Genomic DNA, 15,190 nt, shown 5'->3' with positions numbered 1-15,190 from the left:
CACATAGGTGGTAGCCTACTATACACCGAAAGTGTGATAAGAGACCTTGGGACACAGATGGACAGTAGTCTCTCCTTTGATAATCTCATCACCACAGTAGTCAGGAAATCCTTCTTCATGGCACACCTCATCACAAAGGGGTTCACTTCCAGAAAAAAAAAGGTCATTGTTCCTCTCTACTCATCCCTCATCAGACCCATTATAGAGTACAATGCCTCATTTTGCATGTACCTCACAAGACATCTACAACAACTAGAAAGGCCACAGAAATACCTCACTAAGAGAATTACCGGCCTCAAACAGATGCCATATGCAGACCGTCTCAAAGAACTCCAGCTCTACTCCATCACTTATCACCTACTTAGAGGCAACCTCTGCCTAACATACAAAGCCATGTCAAACCCAGATCTGTTGGACATGCTACACTTAAAGAAACCCCAATCCCTCTGTGCCACATGCTCCAGGGACCTAAACCTTGCCACCACAATAAACAGAACATGCTAGAGGGATAGATTCCTGTCCCAGAGAATTTCCATGCTCTGAAACAGACTACCCATTCATGGCAAGCAAAGCTCCTCATTAGCTCTCTTTAAGAAAAATCTCGACAACTGGATGGAAAATAGGAAATTCATACCAGGGATCACTTCTGTGGCTCTGGTAGACAGGGGCAGAGGAAAATAACTTTCTTAGGTGGCGAAAGCCAGGGAACATTTTGGCTAGGCTTATATAGACCCCAGGGCCGATAACCTTGTACCTATTTATGAACCTATGAACAATAAAATAAATGTGATAACATGCAATCAATTTTCAGAGAAAAATAGCATATAATACAATAAAATGAGTGTGATAACATAATATTGATACAGACAAAAGAGAATACAGGTAAAGTGTTGTTTTTTTTTTTTTTTTTGCAAGTTGGGACACCGTTCATGTAAGAGAGAAAAGTGAGTGCAGTAGATGACTGTCCTGTAAGGGTATAATGGCGTGCTGTAGTAGGTATGTGAAGTAGCTGGAGCATTGGGTGGAGAAGTGAATGGTTAGAGGGGGAAGTTATGTTGGGGAGTGGGATAGGCATATCCATTTTGTAGTAAGATAGGAGAACAAGAGAGGATTACATTTGGTGTGGTCATGGGTATTATGAAGAGTAGGAGGAAGAGAGTTCCATAGTTTAGAAATGGAACAGAAAAGTAGGAGGTGGCCAGGGGGTTGTGAGAGTTTGTAGGAGGTTTTCATTTTCTGATCTGAGTGAGTGGTTAGCGGTTAATGTGGTAGAGAGATGGGCAGCTAGTAGGATTGTGGATGAGCTTGTGGGTGTTGATGAGTTTATTAGGCAAGTAAGTAACTGGGCAGTGCGACTCACTGTAAGGTATGGAGACAGTGGTAGTGGTGGGAGGAGTTTTTTGAGTTGGTAGCAAATTTGCTTATTTTATTATAGCATGATTCTAGTTTGGATTGTAGGCTGAGTTGTAAATTGTTTATCATGCATAAGAGAGTTGAGAAGGTAGGAGGAAACTAGAGTTTTCCTGGTGGAGGGGTAGAGGTAGCGATTGTGTCTGTATAGGAGTCCTAGTTTTTGGTGTTCTTTCTTTGATGGTGGATTGAATATGGGTGTTAAATTTTAGATGCTCATCAATGATGACACCATGGAGTTTGGTATTACATATGATTTCAATTGGGATGTTATCATTACTAAGTATCAAGAAAGAGTTTTTGTCAATTGGGGAGTTTCTAGAGGGGGAAAAGATCATTAGTTTAGTTTTATTAGTGTTCAGGCCAAGGTGGTTGTTTTTCATCCAGGATTCAGTTTTAGAGAAGGCTGACTGACTTTTTAGAAATAGGTCCAAGGGGCAGTAAGCTGAGCAGATGATTGTTGAGTCATCTGCATATTGGATTATTAATGAGTCAGGGATGGCATGATGAAAATTGTTAATAAATATATTGGAAAGTAGTGGTCCTAGAACTGAACCTTGCAAGACCCCGGTAAAAGTGTGCAGAAAGGGAGAGGTTGAGGATTTCCATTGAATGACCTGTTGATGCTCAGAGAGGTAGTTTGCAAACCATGCTAAGGTGGAGTTGGAGAGGTTGAGAGATGAAAGTTGAGTTGAGTAGAGGGTGGGAGATGGTGTCAAAAGCTATGGACAGATCAAGGAACAGGGAAGATACAAGTTTACCAGAGTCACGAGCTTGGTTTATGGTTTCGAGAAAGGCTAGGAGGACAGTCATGGTACTATGGCCAGGGAGGAAGCCTTGTTGAGTAGGGGTAAGAAGATTGTTATGAGTCAGATATGACATGAGTTGAGTATGGATACATTTCTCCAGGATTTTTGAAAGAGGAAAAGGGATAACTATAGGTCTGAAATTGGAGGTGCCTGTGTTTTTGCCTCCTTTGTGAAGTCAGATGATGTATGCATGGCACCAGATGGATGGGACATATGCTTCTTGGATGGATCTGTTGATTAAGATAGAAATGGGAAGGGTTGTACCTTCAGCAGATAATTTTAGGAAGGTTGTTGGGAGATTGTGAGGTGAGTTCCGGCTAGGTTTTAGTTGGAGCAATAGTTTTTTTATAGTACTAGTAGCAATGGGTTCAAGGTTGAAGAAGGGGTGTGAGTGGTTGGTGGGGCTGGAGGGTGGGGCTGGAGGATTTCATGTTTGGGGGTGTGTGGAAAAGACTAGGACAATTTGGCTATGCAATTTATATATAATCAGTCCCATACATGACTATGTTTTCATCTGTTTTTTTACTGCCAATTTTTGTTTTTTTATGATTATTTGTTCTATCTTATTTAACTTTGTTAAATTTTGTTTGCAAATATTAACTGATTGCACTGCTCTGGAGAGTTTTTCCCCAGATCTCCACTGAAAATGGGCTTCCTGCCCAGTTGGACACTACCCGGTTAACAAATGTAAATAAATAATAAATAAATCTACGAAAAAGGAGTTGAATTGAGTGGCAGTGTCCAGGTCAGTAAGGTTTAGGTTGGGGCAGGGGTTCTCTTTGTTACCTGGGTGGAAGAGGGAGGAGATTGCGTCCCAGCATTTTCTAGGGTTAGTTGAGTGCTTGGTTTGAAGTTTGGAGTAGTATAATTTACGATCTCTGGTTATAAGTTTGGTTTATGGAGTTACAAAATTGTTTGAATTCCAGTAAGTAGTTGGTTTGTTTGTTTTTTTGATATAGTTCCCAGATTTTATCTTTTTGTAGTATGGTATGTTTGGTTTCTTTGGACAGCCAGGATGAGGCATTGGCTTTGATTCATTTGGCTTTTATAGGGGTATGGTTGTTGAGTGTGTTTATGACTGTATCGTTGAAGTAGGTAGTGATGCTATTGAGGGGCAAGGTTCTTAGGGGGGTCAGTCCATAAGCTTTAGACATTCGGAGAAAGTTTGAGGGTTGAAATGGGAGAGATTATGAGTGTGTATGTAATGATGTTGCTGCTGGAGAGGGCAGAGGTGACGGTCAGCAAAGACAGGAAGGTGGTCGCTGAGAGGGTCTGGAAGGATTTCTGAGTTTGAGATAAGGTTGGGATGGGATGTAAGGATCCAGTCAATGATGGTGCCAGAGGACCCATCTTTGTTTGGCCTGGAAGGGGAGTTTATAAGCTGGCTAAAATTGAAGACATTGACTGATTGAGATGAGGCTTGTGTATTTATTAAAGCCCAATTTATGTTAGTGTCACCTAGAATGTAGATTTCATTTTTAATGTTGGAGGAAAACCAGGAGAGGATGTCTTCTAGTACTGGGATGTTATTGCCAGGGGATATATATAGGGTGGCTATACATATGGATTTGTGAATGTAGAGGTTTAGTAGAGCAGTAGTAATTTCAGCATTGCTAAAGTTAGGGACAGGATTGGTATATGGGGTTATGGCATAGGAGGAAGAGTAGATAATATCTACACCTCCATCTTTTTGTTAAATATATAATTATAAATGATTTGGTAACTTGGTGGAAGAATTTTGTTGTCCTTTATGCAGGGTTTAAGACAGGTCTCTCAGATGGTGGTTATGTTGGGATGGTTATGGCAAAGCCAGGCATGGAGGTTGGGGATTTTATTTCTAAGGCTTTGGGTATTGAATGTAGCAAGGTGGACAGATTTAGGGGTGGGAGTTTGTGTGTGGGGGGGCATTGGTGGTAGTAGCTGGGGGTGTGGGCCCAGGGTTAGGGTGAATGTCACCGGTCAGTAACAGAGTAATCTGAAGGAGGATAAGTGTAAGGTGGTTTAGTGTGAATGTGGTGTAGGAGTGTAGGAATGGAAAGGATTTGGTGGTGTGTGGATGAGGAGGGTGTGTAATGAGTATGTAGGATGGGTAGTATTGTATGTCTGAATAGTAGGGCTGGGTTGAAGGGGTAGTGTTCATGTGTTATGTAGGTGAAAGGTGGTGTGCAAGCAGGATGAATGGTGAATGTGGACTGTGTAGGAGATGTATGGTTGTGGTGAGGTAGTTATGCGAGATCAGTGAGATAACATATCTGATTATAATTTCAGTCATATCTGCCCACTGCCTTTATCTCAGTGACCACATGCAGTGATATACTTTTTTGCCAACATATCAGCTTTGCCTATGTCAAGCAGGAAGGATTCATTGTGATGTAAGGCTTCAATGATGACCCCATTCTCTGCATCATTGAATGGTGGATTTTATGGGATAGAATTTTGGGTGGCATAATCCTGTATGACATGAAACAGAAAAAATGAAAACTTTTGTGGAGCATACAGAAAGCATTCTCCTCAAAACAAATTGGTGCACTTATCATTGACAAAAATCTAGTGAACAAAAATACTCATTTCAGACTACATACAAGGTAAGGGTATCAGTAGCCCCCCAAAAAAAAAAAATCAATACATTAGAACTACATCCATTCTGTTAACATGTCTGTAATTATGACAGCAGTTGTTTAAATGCCTGTTTGATGGCAGTATTATCAATAAGTAGGCAAAAATTCAAAGGCCAAGTGCCCAGACAATTTCCATTGGTCTTTTCACTGCTGTGGAGGTCAGCAGGGGCCCTCTGAAAAGCCTAACTTAGCTACCCATACACAACTACTTGAAGTTGATGCTAAACACAATACAGTTGTCTGCAGTAACTGGTGAAATTCCAATCGCAAATGATAGCATACTACGATGATTTCACCATACTAGTTTGTAAAACACAACAAGAACTCAAATGTGCAGTATACCAGCACTGAGTGTTTAAGCTTGCATACATATCACAATTTGTTTTCTTTTGCACATTGAAATAAATTCAAAACATGGAAATGAAAGCAGTTTCTGGAGAGGACAAACATATGTTATGAAATAGTGCAGTAATTAGTAAACTTTCCGTAAAGTAACTAGCAGTAATGGCCTGTCTCTATCCAATCAGCCCACCCTCCTTCCACTTCCGTAGCTACACCATTACCATTCTATAGTGTAGATTCAGCCCTCTGAGTACTGTGAAGGTGCTATTGAGGTATAAAATCATTAGCATTCCTGAAAACCAAAAAAATTCAGTTGATGTAGGGGATGTAAACATAGTAGCTACATGATTGTATGTGCGCGTCCTAGGACCGTAGGGAGGGACAATGAAAATTGCTAGCTGATAATGGCTTACATGGCTTACAGACAGCACAGTGGTGCAGCAGTAGCATTGTCACCTCACAGCAAGAGGTTCTCAGTTCGATTTTCAGTTGGGGTGCCTTCTGTGTGGAGTCTGCATGTCCTCCCTGCGTTTGTGTGTGTTTCCTCCGGATGCTCTGGTTTCCTCCCACGTTACAAAGACATGCATCGGGAGCATTTCTCCCCAGGCCTCTGCTGAAAATTGGCTTAATTCCAAGTGGGACTTTTCCAGTTAACAAATGTTAAATAAATGAATAAATAAATAAAAGTGTTGCTGATTGCTCTGACTACAACCACAACTAATAATGAAGTGACTCTTCTCTCTGAACTCTTTGTATCATGCAGAGTAGACTTAAAATAAAAAGTGTAAGTACCTTGACTGCTATCAGATTAACCTCAACAGCATTGATATCTTTGTAGTAAGAGCACACTGTCCGTCTTCTTCATAAATGTGTCTAAAATGTTGGTTACCTGTATTATACACTGAAACAAAGATGCAGATAAATGGCCATGGCATTTCTGTAGTTAAGCTGAAAGTATGGGTAGATGTTCTGAAAATAAAGAGAAGAAATAGCCTGCAGTTTTGGGAATCTGAAATTGAAATGGTGTGGCCTATTATTGGTGTAAAGTATTGTTCAGTATGACATTGATTTAGGCACATTCAAGCAAATGAAAAAGTAAATGTTTATTGATCCTGTATTGGTAACAAAGAGGGACAAGAAACACAACTGAGTATGTGTTGTTATTGAACTGAGCTGAGGGGGTCTGACAGAGTTGATGCAAATTTTCTGAGTATATGATCAGGCTGTACCACACATATATAGGAAACTTCAAAATCCTGCCTTTTTATTATTATTGCCATATATTTGTAACTACTGACAATTGTCTATTATATATTTTCTTTTTTGCGTTCATTTGTACTCATTTTGGCAAAGTGCCCTCTTGAGTGGCGGCATTTTGAAGCAGTAAATGAGAATCCACTTCCTAAGGTACAAACTGATGAATTTGTCTTGCATTAGTAATGCATTTCACTTTGGAACGGGTGCGCTTTAATACAGCACTCTGAACAGTAGTAAGAGAAGAAATTCTACATTGCATCTAAATATCATTGTAGTACATGGGTTAAAATAAATTATTTTAAAGAAACAGGAAATAGGATGCAGGGTTTGAAGCTTTTTGCTGCTTGGATTGTTTTTAGTAGATGTGAAAATTAGCTTGTGACTTGCTATGTGGAATATAAATTGTTATATAGAATCTTTTACTTGTGTAATTTCAGCACTGCTTAGCAGAACACAAACAAGGCTCACAGCTTCTGTAATCTTCACTAGTGCAAACATGTTATACATTAATGTGCAGTATGCCTAATGAGTGAGTGATGTGCACATTTTGTATACTCGTTTCTGAGGCAGAAGCTGTGATTGCAGTAACTATGGCCCCTTAATGCAGTTTCTCTAGGGTTCAGATCCATACAGTGTGAAGGGATTGTGGAAATTATTACTCCAGGTGTAGGACTCACTTTCATGATAACTTCATATGTTTTTTTTTTCTGTTTCTTGCCTTGAACACTTGCTTGCTGCTAAGCAGTACCCAATCAAGCTTACCCGCTTGAGGAAAAAAAGTAACAAATGTTATTTGAGCAGCTTTTTGTAGCACAAACAGGCTTAGTGACAATGCATGAACATCAGCAGTCAGGACAGTACTGAGTACAGAATATCCACTTGCTATGTAACTGTCTTTGTGGTGCAATGTGTAAGTGCACTGACTCCAGAGTTAGAACACAGGTGACCCAGGGTTCAAATCCAGATAACATTTATTTTCACAAAGATTGTCAGAATGCAGTTTCTAACAACACTTTGATTAGGATGGTAACACTACATACAAATCATAATTATGCTTATTGTAGTACGTCTCATTAATGCTTTGATAAATTAAATTTCATAAGCATAATATGTCATTACTGATTTAGTTAGGAAACAGTTGAATATATGTGTAATTGTTTAAGCAGGATATTTTTGATAATGGTATTAAAATGCAGTTGCATATCTATGATGAGCAGAATACCTAAATTAAAATCATCTTCTCTTCTCACATAGGCTAACTCTGTATTTAAGACAGTAGAGTGTCCAGTGAAGTATGTATGTATCATACCCCAACCTGTATTATTCAGCTCCTGAAAGTCTATCCATCTGACATATATTTACTAACAGTAATACTGCCTCTTATCATGGGAATGCATTTCACAGGACTTCTTAAAGTCACACACTTACACACCTATGTGAAGTAAATCTCCATTCATACTGAATTCAGTTTATCTAGAATGATTATGGCTGAAGAGGAGTTCACCTGTAGCACTAGCAAATAATAACCTTGCTTGTTATACTTATTTTCTTCACTAGGTTTGATTCCTACATTGGCCAACTAACATTTAAGGTGTGAAATTGCAGAAAGTTATGTGCCGAGTCATTCTATTTAACATCTAAAACACAAATGAAAACAAAGCAAGCCATCGAGGCTGTCAGTGTTCACCATCTGAAAAAAAGTGTGAATATGTTGAGCATCACACATGGCAAATCTCAATGTCATGTTTCACACCTTCTTTGCTGTTTGATAAAATACCTTCGCTTTGCTTACAGATGTTTCTGTGTACTTACCATTTTGCAAATGCAGTTAGCATGGTTGTGCCTGTTTGCTCTCTAGCCGTTAAATGCGAGATTAGAATTTGACAGTTGCTGCTTGACTTCTGCGACATGGCTGGCATGAAAGATTATAGTGCTGAATTTAGAGCACAAAGTGTGTTGATGAGTCCAGGATATTTGTAGCACTCCTCATGAAACATCTGTTCTGTCACAATCTACTGTTCTGGGTCTCAGTATAAGACTGAGGATTGCAACAGAGTTGCAAAGGCTATCTCCAATGTATCTGGCATCCCATACACTGGAAAGAATGGTTGCCACCACTACAGTGACATGGAATGGCAAAATAAGGGCCTCCTTAACTGATGAGAAGATACGTTTAGGACTGCTGACATCCCTCAGTTGTGTAAGTATACTGACCCATCAGTATTAAATGCAGGCCACAGCCAATGCTGTTATTCACTATCCTTTCACATCTGTTCTTCCCTTCTTCTCTGTTGTACAGCTGTTGAAGACATTGCAGTGAACTGTGAGGTGCACCAAGAGAAGTACGTAACCATCAGGTCTTACTGTAATTCTAATAAGCATTGTAATTGCATGCAATATGTCAATACTGTAATAAATAGTTTTATTTCTGATATCATAGCAGTCCAGTGTAGTTGGTACAACAGAATTAAACCTTTCCATCATACCTAGATGCAATGAAGGTATATAGACTGGATAATCATAATTGTTTCTTTTCTGAAATTATATAGGCATGTAATAACTTTCTTGGGTGGCGTAAGCTATGGAACCTTGCTGTCTAGGCTTACGTAGGCCCTTGGGCCAATAGCCTAGTAACTACCTATGAACTTATGAACCTATAATATGCCACAGATCTAATTCTCTCTGTTTGTCTCACTCTGTCACTTTTCTTCTCTCTTTTTTTTTTTTGATGGGGGGTATTTTATGTGGCTTAAAAATGTTCTGCTGTCATACATTTCTGCTTACAAAAACTGACATGCAGCACAGACAGGTAGACCGACCACTGTGGATCAGCTCACCATCCCTCCACAGGTTGCAGCACCAACATCCTGCACTTCAAAGTCCCAAGCTGTCTGTGCTCCCTCCACAACCCCTGCCCTACCTGCCCCATCCACATCTGATAGCTCTGTCCCAACAGGTGGTGCACTTGTGCCCTCCAGGGGTAGTATTAGTGGAGGTGTTAATTTTGTCACACACCAACAGCTAACAGGGCTTGTGGCAGGTATAATGGAAAGGGGCCTTGATGCCTGAATTGGCTGTGTCAAAAGGGTGTTTTATTACATTGTCCAAACAATGCCACATTGAGCACTGACTCAGGAAACTGAGACATGAGACAGTGATGACAGATGCAAAGGTAAGAACTTGATTCTCAGTTTTCTCAGGCTTGACATGTGTGCACCTCTGATGCCCCCTACCTATCCCAAATTATTGTGTCCCCCAGATTTTTGTTTCCATCATCATTCTTATCTGTCTTGTTTGTTCTGTATGTCTGCACCTGGTTCCTTGCCTAACCTTCCTACCTGACTCTGACATTCTTAAGTGCCTTCCCCAACATTCCTATTTCTTTGAAAGAAAAAAAGTAAAAAAATGGGCACCTGTCCCACAAAAAAAAATGACCCAAACATCACTCTCCACTTCACCTATGTGTCTTCTTGACACCCTTGATTTGGTACAATTGGCAGTACAACATTATTCTATACTTGGAGTAATGACAGTCCAAATTCAGCAAATTGTGTCTACACTTTCACATTTATGTTGTTAAGATATGGATATCTATGGTTCTGGCCCACTACCTTCATGCAAATACCTGCATTCTTTCGGCTGTGTCCTCCCCATACTTGCTTCCTCCTTTCACCATTTTCCTATCAATCATTTTTTCACATGTTTATTATGGTCAAAAAACGGAATCACACACAACACACATAGCCAGAAATGGTCCATAAGAAAGCCTTTACTTTTTGTCCTTATCCTTTGCATGGAGTTTGACATCATCCACCAGTGCTGAGTGATGGTGAATGGCTGTTCATGTCATATGGTAAAACCTAGTCATTTGTTGCCATCAACCACAGTAGTCCAGTTATCCTCACACAAATGTGTTAACATATGCTACACTATCACAAGAGAAAGTAAAGGCAGAATAAGGGCAATACTTTGTAACAGTTACTCTAACAGTCCCTTGGCTGCTGGATGTAACAAAGTGCAACTTCCTTTGTAGAATGTTGGCCTAAATCACTTGTCTAAAGATTTCTATTTGGTCACAGCAGCGAGGGTTCAATTCCAGATGTATGTTACATTATTGATTACTGTGATGTTATACTTCTGTGATATGCTTAATGACCTACATATTAATTTTTATCTGTTAACAACCTAGCATGAAAAGATTTTGAATACTGTTGCAAAAAACGCATTTATATACACATCCATGCCCATAACGGCAAATTATTAAATCACACTTATTCTACTCGTGCTAATTCAGTTTTTGCCTGTCTTACAGCTTCTTCATCTTCATAGCCATCACTTCCTGATACAGGGCATGACTGATTAATATTGAGGACATGCCATAAAGATGTGCATTCATGACCCTTAACATCACTCTTTCATATGTGTCTGTCCATCTGGCTCCATCTTCACCCCTTTTGTATCACCCCTTTGTACTGTTGACAATTCATTAGGCTAATGGATATAAATATCATGTTATGGCATTTTCAATCTGCAATTACTTTGCTGAAGAATAAAACCCACATTTTCCATTGGCTGAATAGGCTATCACTGTCTCTTCAAAGGTGTGATTTTGACATGTATGAAGTATAATTTCTTTGGTGGGGTGTAGAGTTAATGATCAGGTCTATAAACTTAATTTTTCATCATGACAATGGTTTGAATTTAACATTAGGCAAAACTCATTTTTTTAACTTTCTGTCCTGTGAATGGGTTGCCTATGTACCTCCTCAAGCCCCTTCTGTATTATCAGTTGTAGTTTTCAGCATTTGCATGAGGAAAGGCAACAAGTAACTGTACTATATCATGCTAAATGGCATTTTAGGTATTATTGCAAAATGCAGTGAGTGTTTGCCTTACATTACATTGTACACCCAGTTAATTTGTAGTGATTTCCTGCAAAGCATGCGTTGTATGTAGTACATAGATTGTTTCAGTAGCGATTACACACAATTTGGTCAGGCAATATATGTATAATAGTCTTTACTAGGTATTCTTAAAGTCATGATAAAAGGTTACTATAATAATCACATTCTGAGACTCTTTCTAATATTATCTGCATATTCAAGTAGAACCCTGCTTCAATTCTGTTTTTTTTTTTTTTTGCATTTAGGTCTGAGAGTTTACACCTTGTTCCAAAGGGAACGCTAGGATGATAATGGATTTTTCTCCATTAAGTAATGACAAGAGTGCTGCTAGGCTCTCATTGCTGCTAAATCTGTTTTAACTGTAGAAGGCACACTAAAAGTTTTGCACTTTTTTCTTCAGCAGAGAACTCTGTTTTCTCATAGCATACCATTGCAAAAAGGAGGAAGGCAAACACAACACTTCATTTCTGAGTTGTGCTTTGAAGCTAACACTGAAAGGTATAATAAAACATTAGGAGCATATGTACACAGCATGTTAAAACAGATCTGTTGTAAATGTAATAAGAATCACAACATTTCCTCTGTGATTCTTATTTGTGCACAGGTTGGCTGGCAGCACCACTAAACACCAGTACACACTGGTACTTCATAGTCCCAGTTCAACACATCAAAGTATAGTTATGCCTGAGCAAACACTTTGCCAACATCTGCACAAATGTTTCTCAGCATTGTGCTTCAGTAAGAGATTTGGCAGAAAAATAAGTATTGGTACTGGATTATGTTACTTCATTACATGAAAATCATTAATATCCTCGTGAAATGCAGTGAAATATATGGTTAATTGACCCCTGCATTCTTTACAGTTGGATCTGCACTGCAGCACCGACATGTGCAAATGATATACAACCACATACATCCTTGATGCCCATAATTAATCATTTATTATCCCTCCTGCACTGGAACATTACATATTGCTTGGTATTGACAGTCCACATTGCCCATGCATGAGCACATACCATTGCTAATATCAGTACCATTCATTAAGGTTTACATACCATCACTATAACCTGATAATCCATGAATGATTCATTGTCCATCCTGTGTTTAACAAGTATGTGCATCTCATAGCCACAAGACAAGTAACTGCATGTCACTCCCAGTTCTGCAGTACACAGTAATGACAGCATGGAAGGCATAAGCCAGCAGTATGTATGTATTATTGATCATAACATTGCACTTACACAGTCATATCAACACATATGGAGTTGCTAAAAACCTTAAATATCCCACCATCTTCTCTGACACTGAATGAGATGTTAATCCCATCTACAATGCACTGCCACATGTAAAAGTCAGAGTTCTGCAGTGGACATTTTGTTCAGTACTGTGGCCTCTAGATTGTGAAAATAGATAGGTAGGGTGTTCTAATCTCACAGTAGTCAAAGTGTGTGTGTGTGTGTGTGTGTGTGTGTGTGTGTGTGTGTGTGTGTGTGTGTGTGTGTGTGTGTGTGTGTGTGTTTGTGTGTGTGTGTGTGTGTGTGTGTGTGTATGCGTGTGTGTGTGTGTGCATGTGTGTGTGGGGTGGGGGGGTCCTGTCTGTGTCTATGGCTATGTGTGTAGAGACTTGTGTTAATATGACTATAGCTACTGCTTGCCACAATAAAGTAGTAGACTGGAGTAAATTTTGCACTCCGTGGTGAGCCCACATCAATGTCAGATCCTCACCCAACATCATCTTCTCTGCAACACCACACTGATGTCATCCTCTATAACGTGCATTCTCACACTACAAAAATCAGGCTTCTGTAGTAGTGCTTGTATTAAGTACTGTGTCCTCTAAATTGCATAGCTAAATAGGTTGTTGTTGTATCTTTCAGCTTTTCCCGGTTAGGGGTCACCAAAGCAGAACTCCAGTCCACTAATGATTGGCAGTAGATTTTTATGTACTGAGTTGCCAGCCCTGACGCACAACCTTCAACAAAGGTACGCCCATTCATGCATGTCTCCACACAGAAGATGCTTTAGCTGAGAATCAAACAGGACAACATCTTACTGTGAGGTGACAATGCTACTGCAGCACCACCACCGCAGTGCATAGCTAAATAGGTAGGAAGTTCTAATCTCACAGCAGCGAACTTGTGTGTGTATGTATGGAGTTGTGTAAATATGACCTTAACTACTGCTGTCCACAATGCAATAGTAGCCTGAAGTAAAGTTTACACTGCAGGGTGAGTCCACATCACTGTTAAACCCTTATCCCATCTCCATCTCCGCAATACCACACTGATGTCATCCCCTATAAAGTGCAGTCTGACACTATAAAACTCAAGAATTCTGTGGCAGTGCTTGCACTAAGTACTGTGTTCTCTAGATTTTATACCTAGACATTTGGGTGTTGTAATCTCACTTCATTCAAATTGTGTGTGTATGGAGATGTGTAAATAGGACCTTAACTATGGCTGTCTACAATAAAATACTAGCCTGGAGTGATTTTACACTGCAGGCTAAGTCCACAGCAATGTCAGACCCTTCTCCCAACATCATCTTTTCAGCCACAAAACGCTGGTGTCATTTTCTGTAAAGTGCATTCTCACACTATCAAAATCAGACTTCTGCAGTTGCATTTGGGTTAAACAAGTGTGCTGATTTCACTCCCACTCGTGAGAAACATCTACATGGTCAGATCAGTTCCACATCCCCTTTTCACTCTGTCCAGAAACACATACTGTCTCCAACACACTGATGAGGTCATCATTTCTATAATGCACTCTCATACCATAAAATCAGACCCCTCTGTGGTGCATGCATATAATACACTTGTTTGTAGATTGTGACAGTACAGATGTAGGGAGTTCAAATACAGTAATGACTAGCATTTGTAAGTGTGTTTTTCCTCTTAATGTGCAAAAGAGGCTATAAATACATATATGAAGTATATCTATAGAGTGTGCTTATGCTGTGCAACCAATTTTTGTTGGAAACATGAAGTGAATACACAATGGTGATGTCATCTGCTGAAATGTGCAGTGTGACAGTCAACTAAATCTGAAGTTGCACTTGTATTTCAGCAAACCTTCATTAGCCTGTGATGTTAGCTATCTAGTTCAAATTACAATGAAAAAAAAAAATGCCTGAATCTCCTTGTGTTCTAACTGTGCTTCTCAAACATTTTGGATATATAGAGTATATTTTAGAGCATTTATATAACTATAATTGCCTTAATACTGCTACAACTCAAGTGCGCTAGGTTGCACTGCATCTGAATTGTTTGTGTGTTTTAGCTGCTTTTCTGTATATATAGACTTCTCTGTATATGTAGATGCAGCTACTTATTCTATTGTATTACTGCCTCTTAAATCATTTTTCAGTTGTGCACTTGCCTTGCTTCATTTAAAAAGTTTTAAATTGTTAATTTTGTAGAGTTTTAATTGCATTTACTGTTTAGGACAACACACTCAAGTGTATTAGCCTTTTCTGTGTTTATTTACTGTATTATTGCATTGTTTAGCCTGTTTCAACAAAAAAAAATACTATCTTGTTTGCTCATTTCCAACCTTTCCTAGCCAGTCCATATCCCAGGCTTTGTTGTCTCAGGACTTTATCTTCTGTGTTCAGAGCTATCCAGACCTTGCTGTGGTAGAGGGAAGTCCTACTGCTTACCAGTGGGACTGGTGAGCATTGTACTGCCTATCTAACACTAGAGGAGTGGTTTCCAGCTCTGAAATTGTAGTTTTATTAGCCTTTTTGGGCTGATTTCTATCCCTTTCGACTTTCTGGCTTAAAAATGTGTGTGTTTGCACATTTTTCGCATCGTGGAGCACTGCGAGGCTACAGTTAAACTATTCCAGGT

Source organism: Protopterus annectens, chromosome 2.part1 (assembly GCF_019279795.1).
Source record: "Protopterus annectens isolate FY-2018-M chromosome 2.part1, PAN1.0, whole genome shotgun sequence".
Taxonomy (NCBI): Eukaryota; Metazoa; Chordata; order Ceratodontiformes; family Protopteridae; genus Protopterus; species Protopterus annectens.
The sequence above is the reverse complement of the archived record's forward strand: the minus strand, read 5'-3'. Positions refer to the sequence as shown.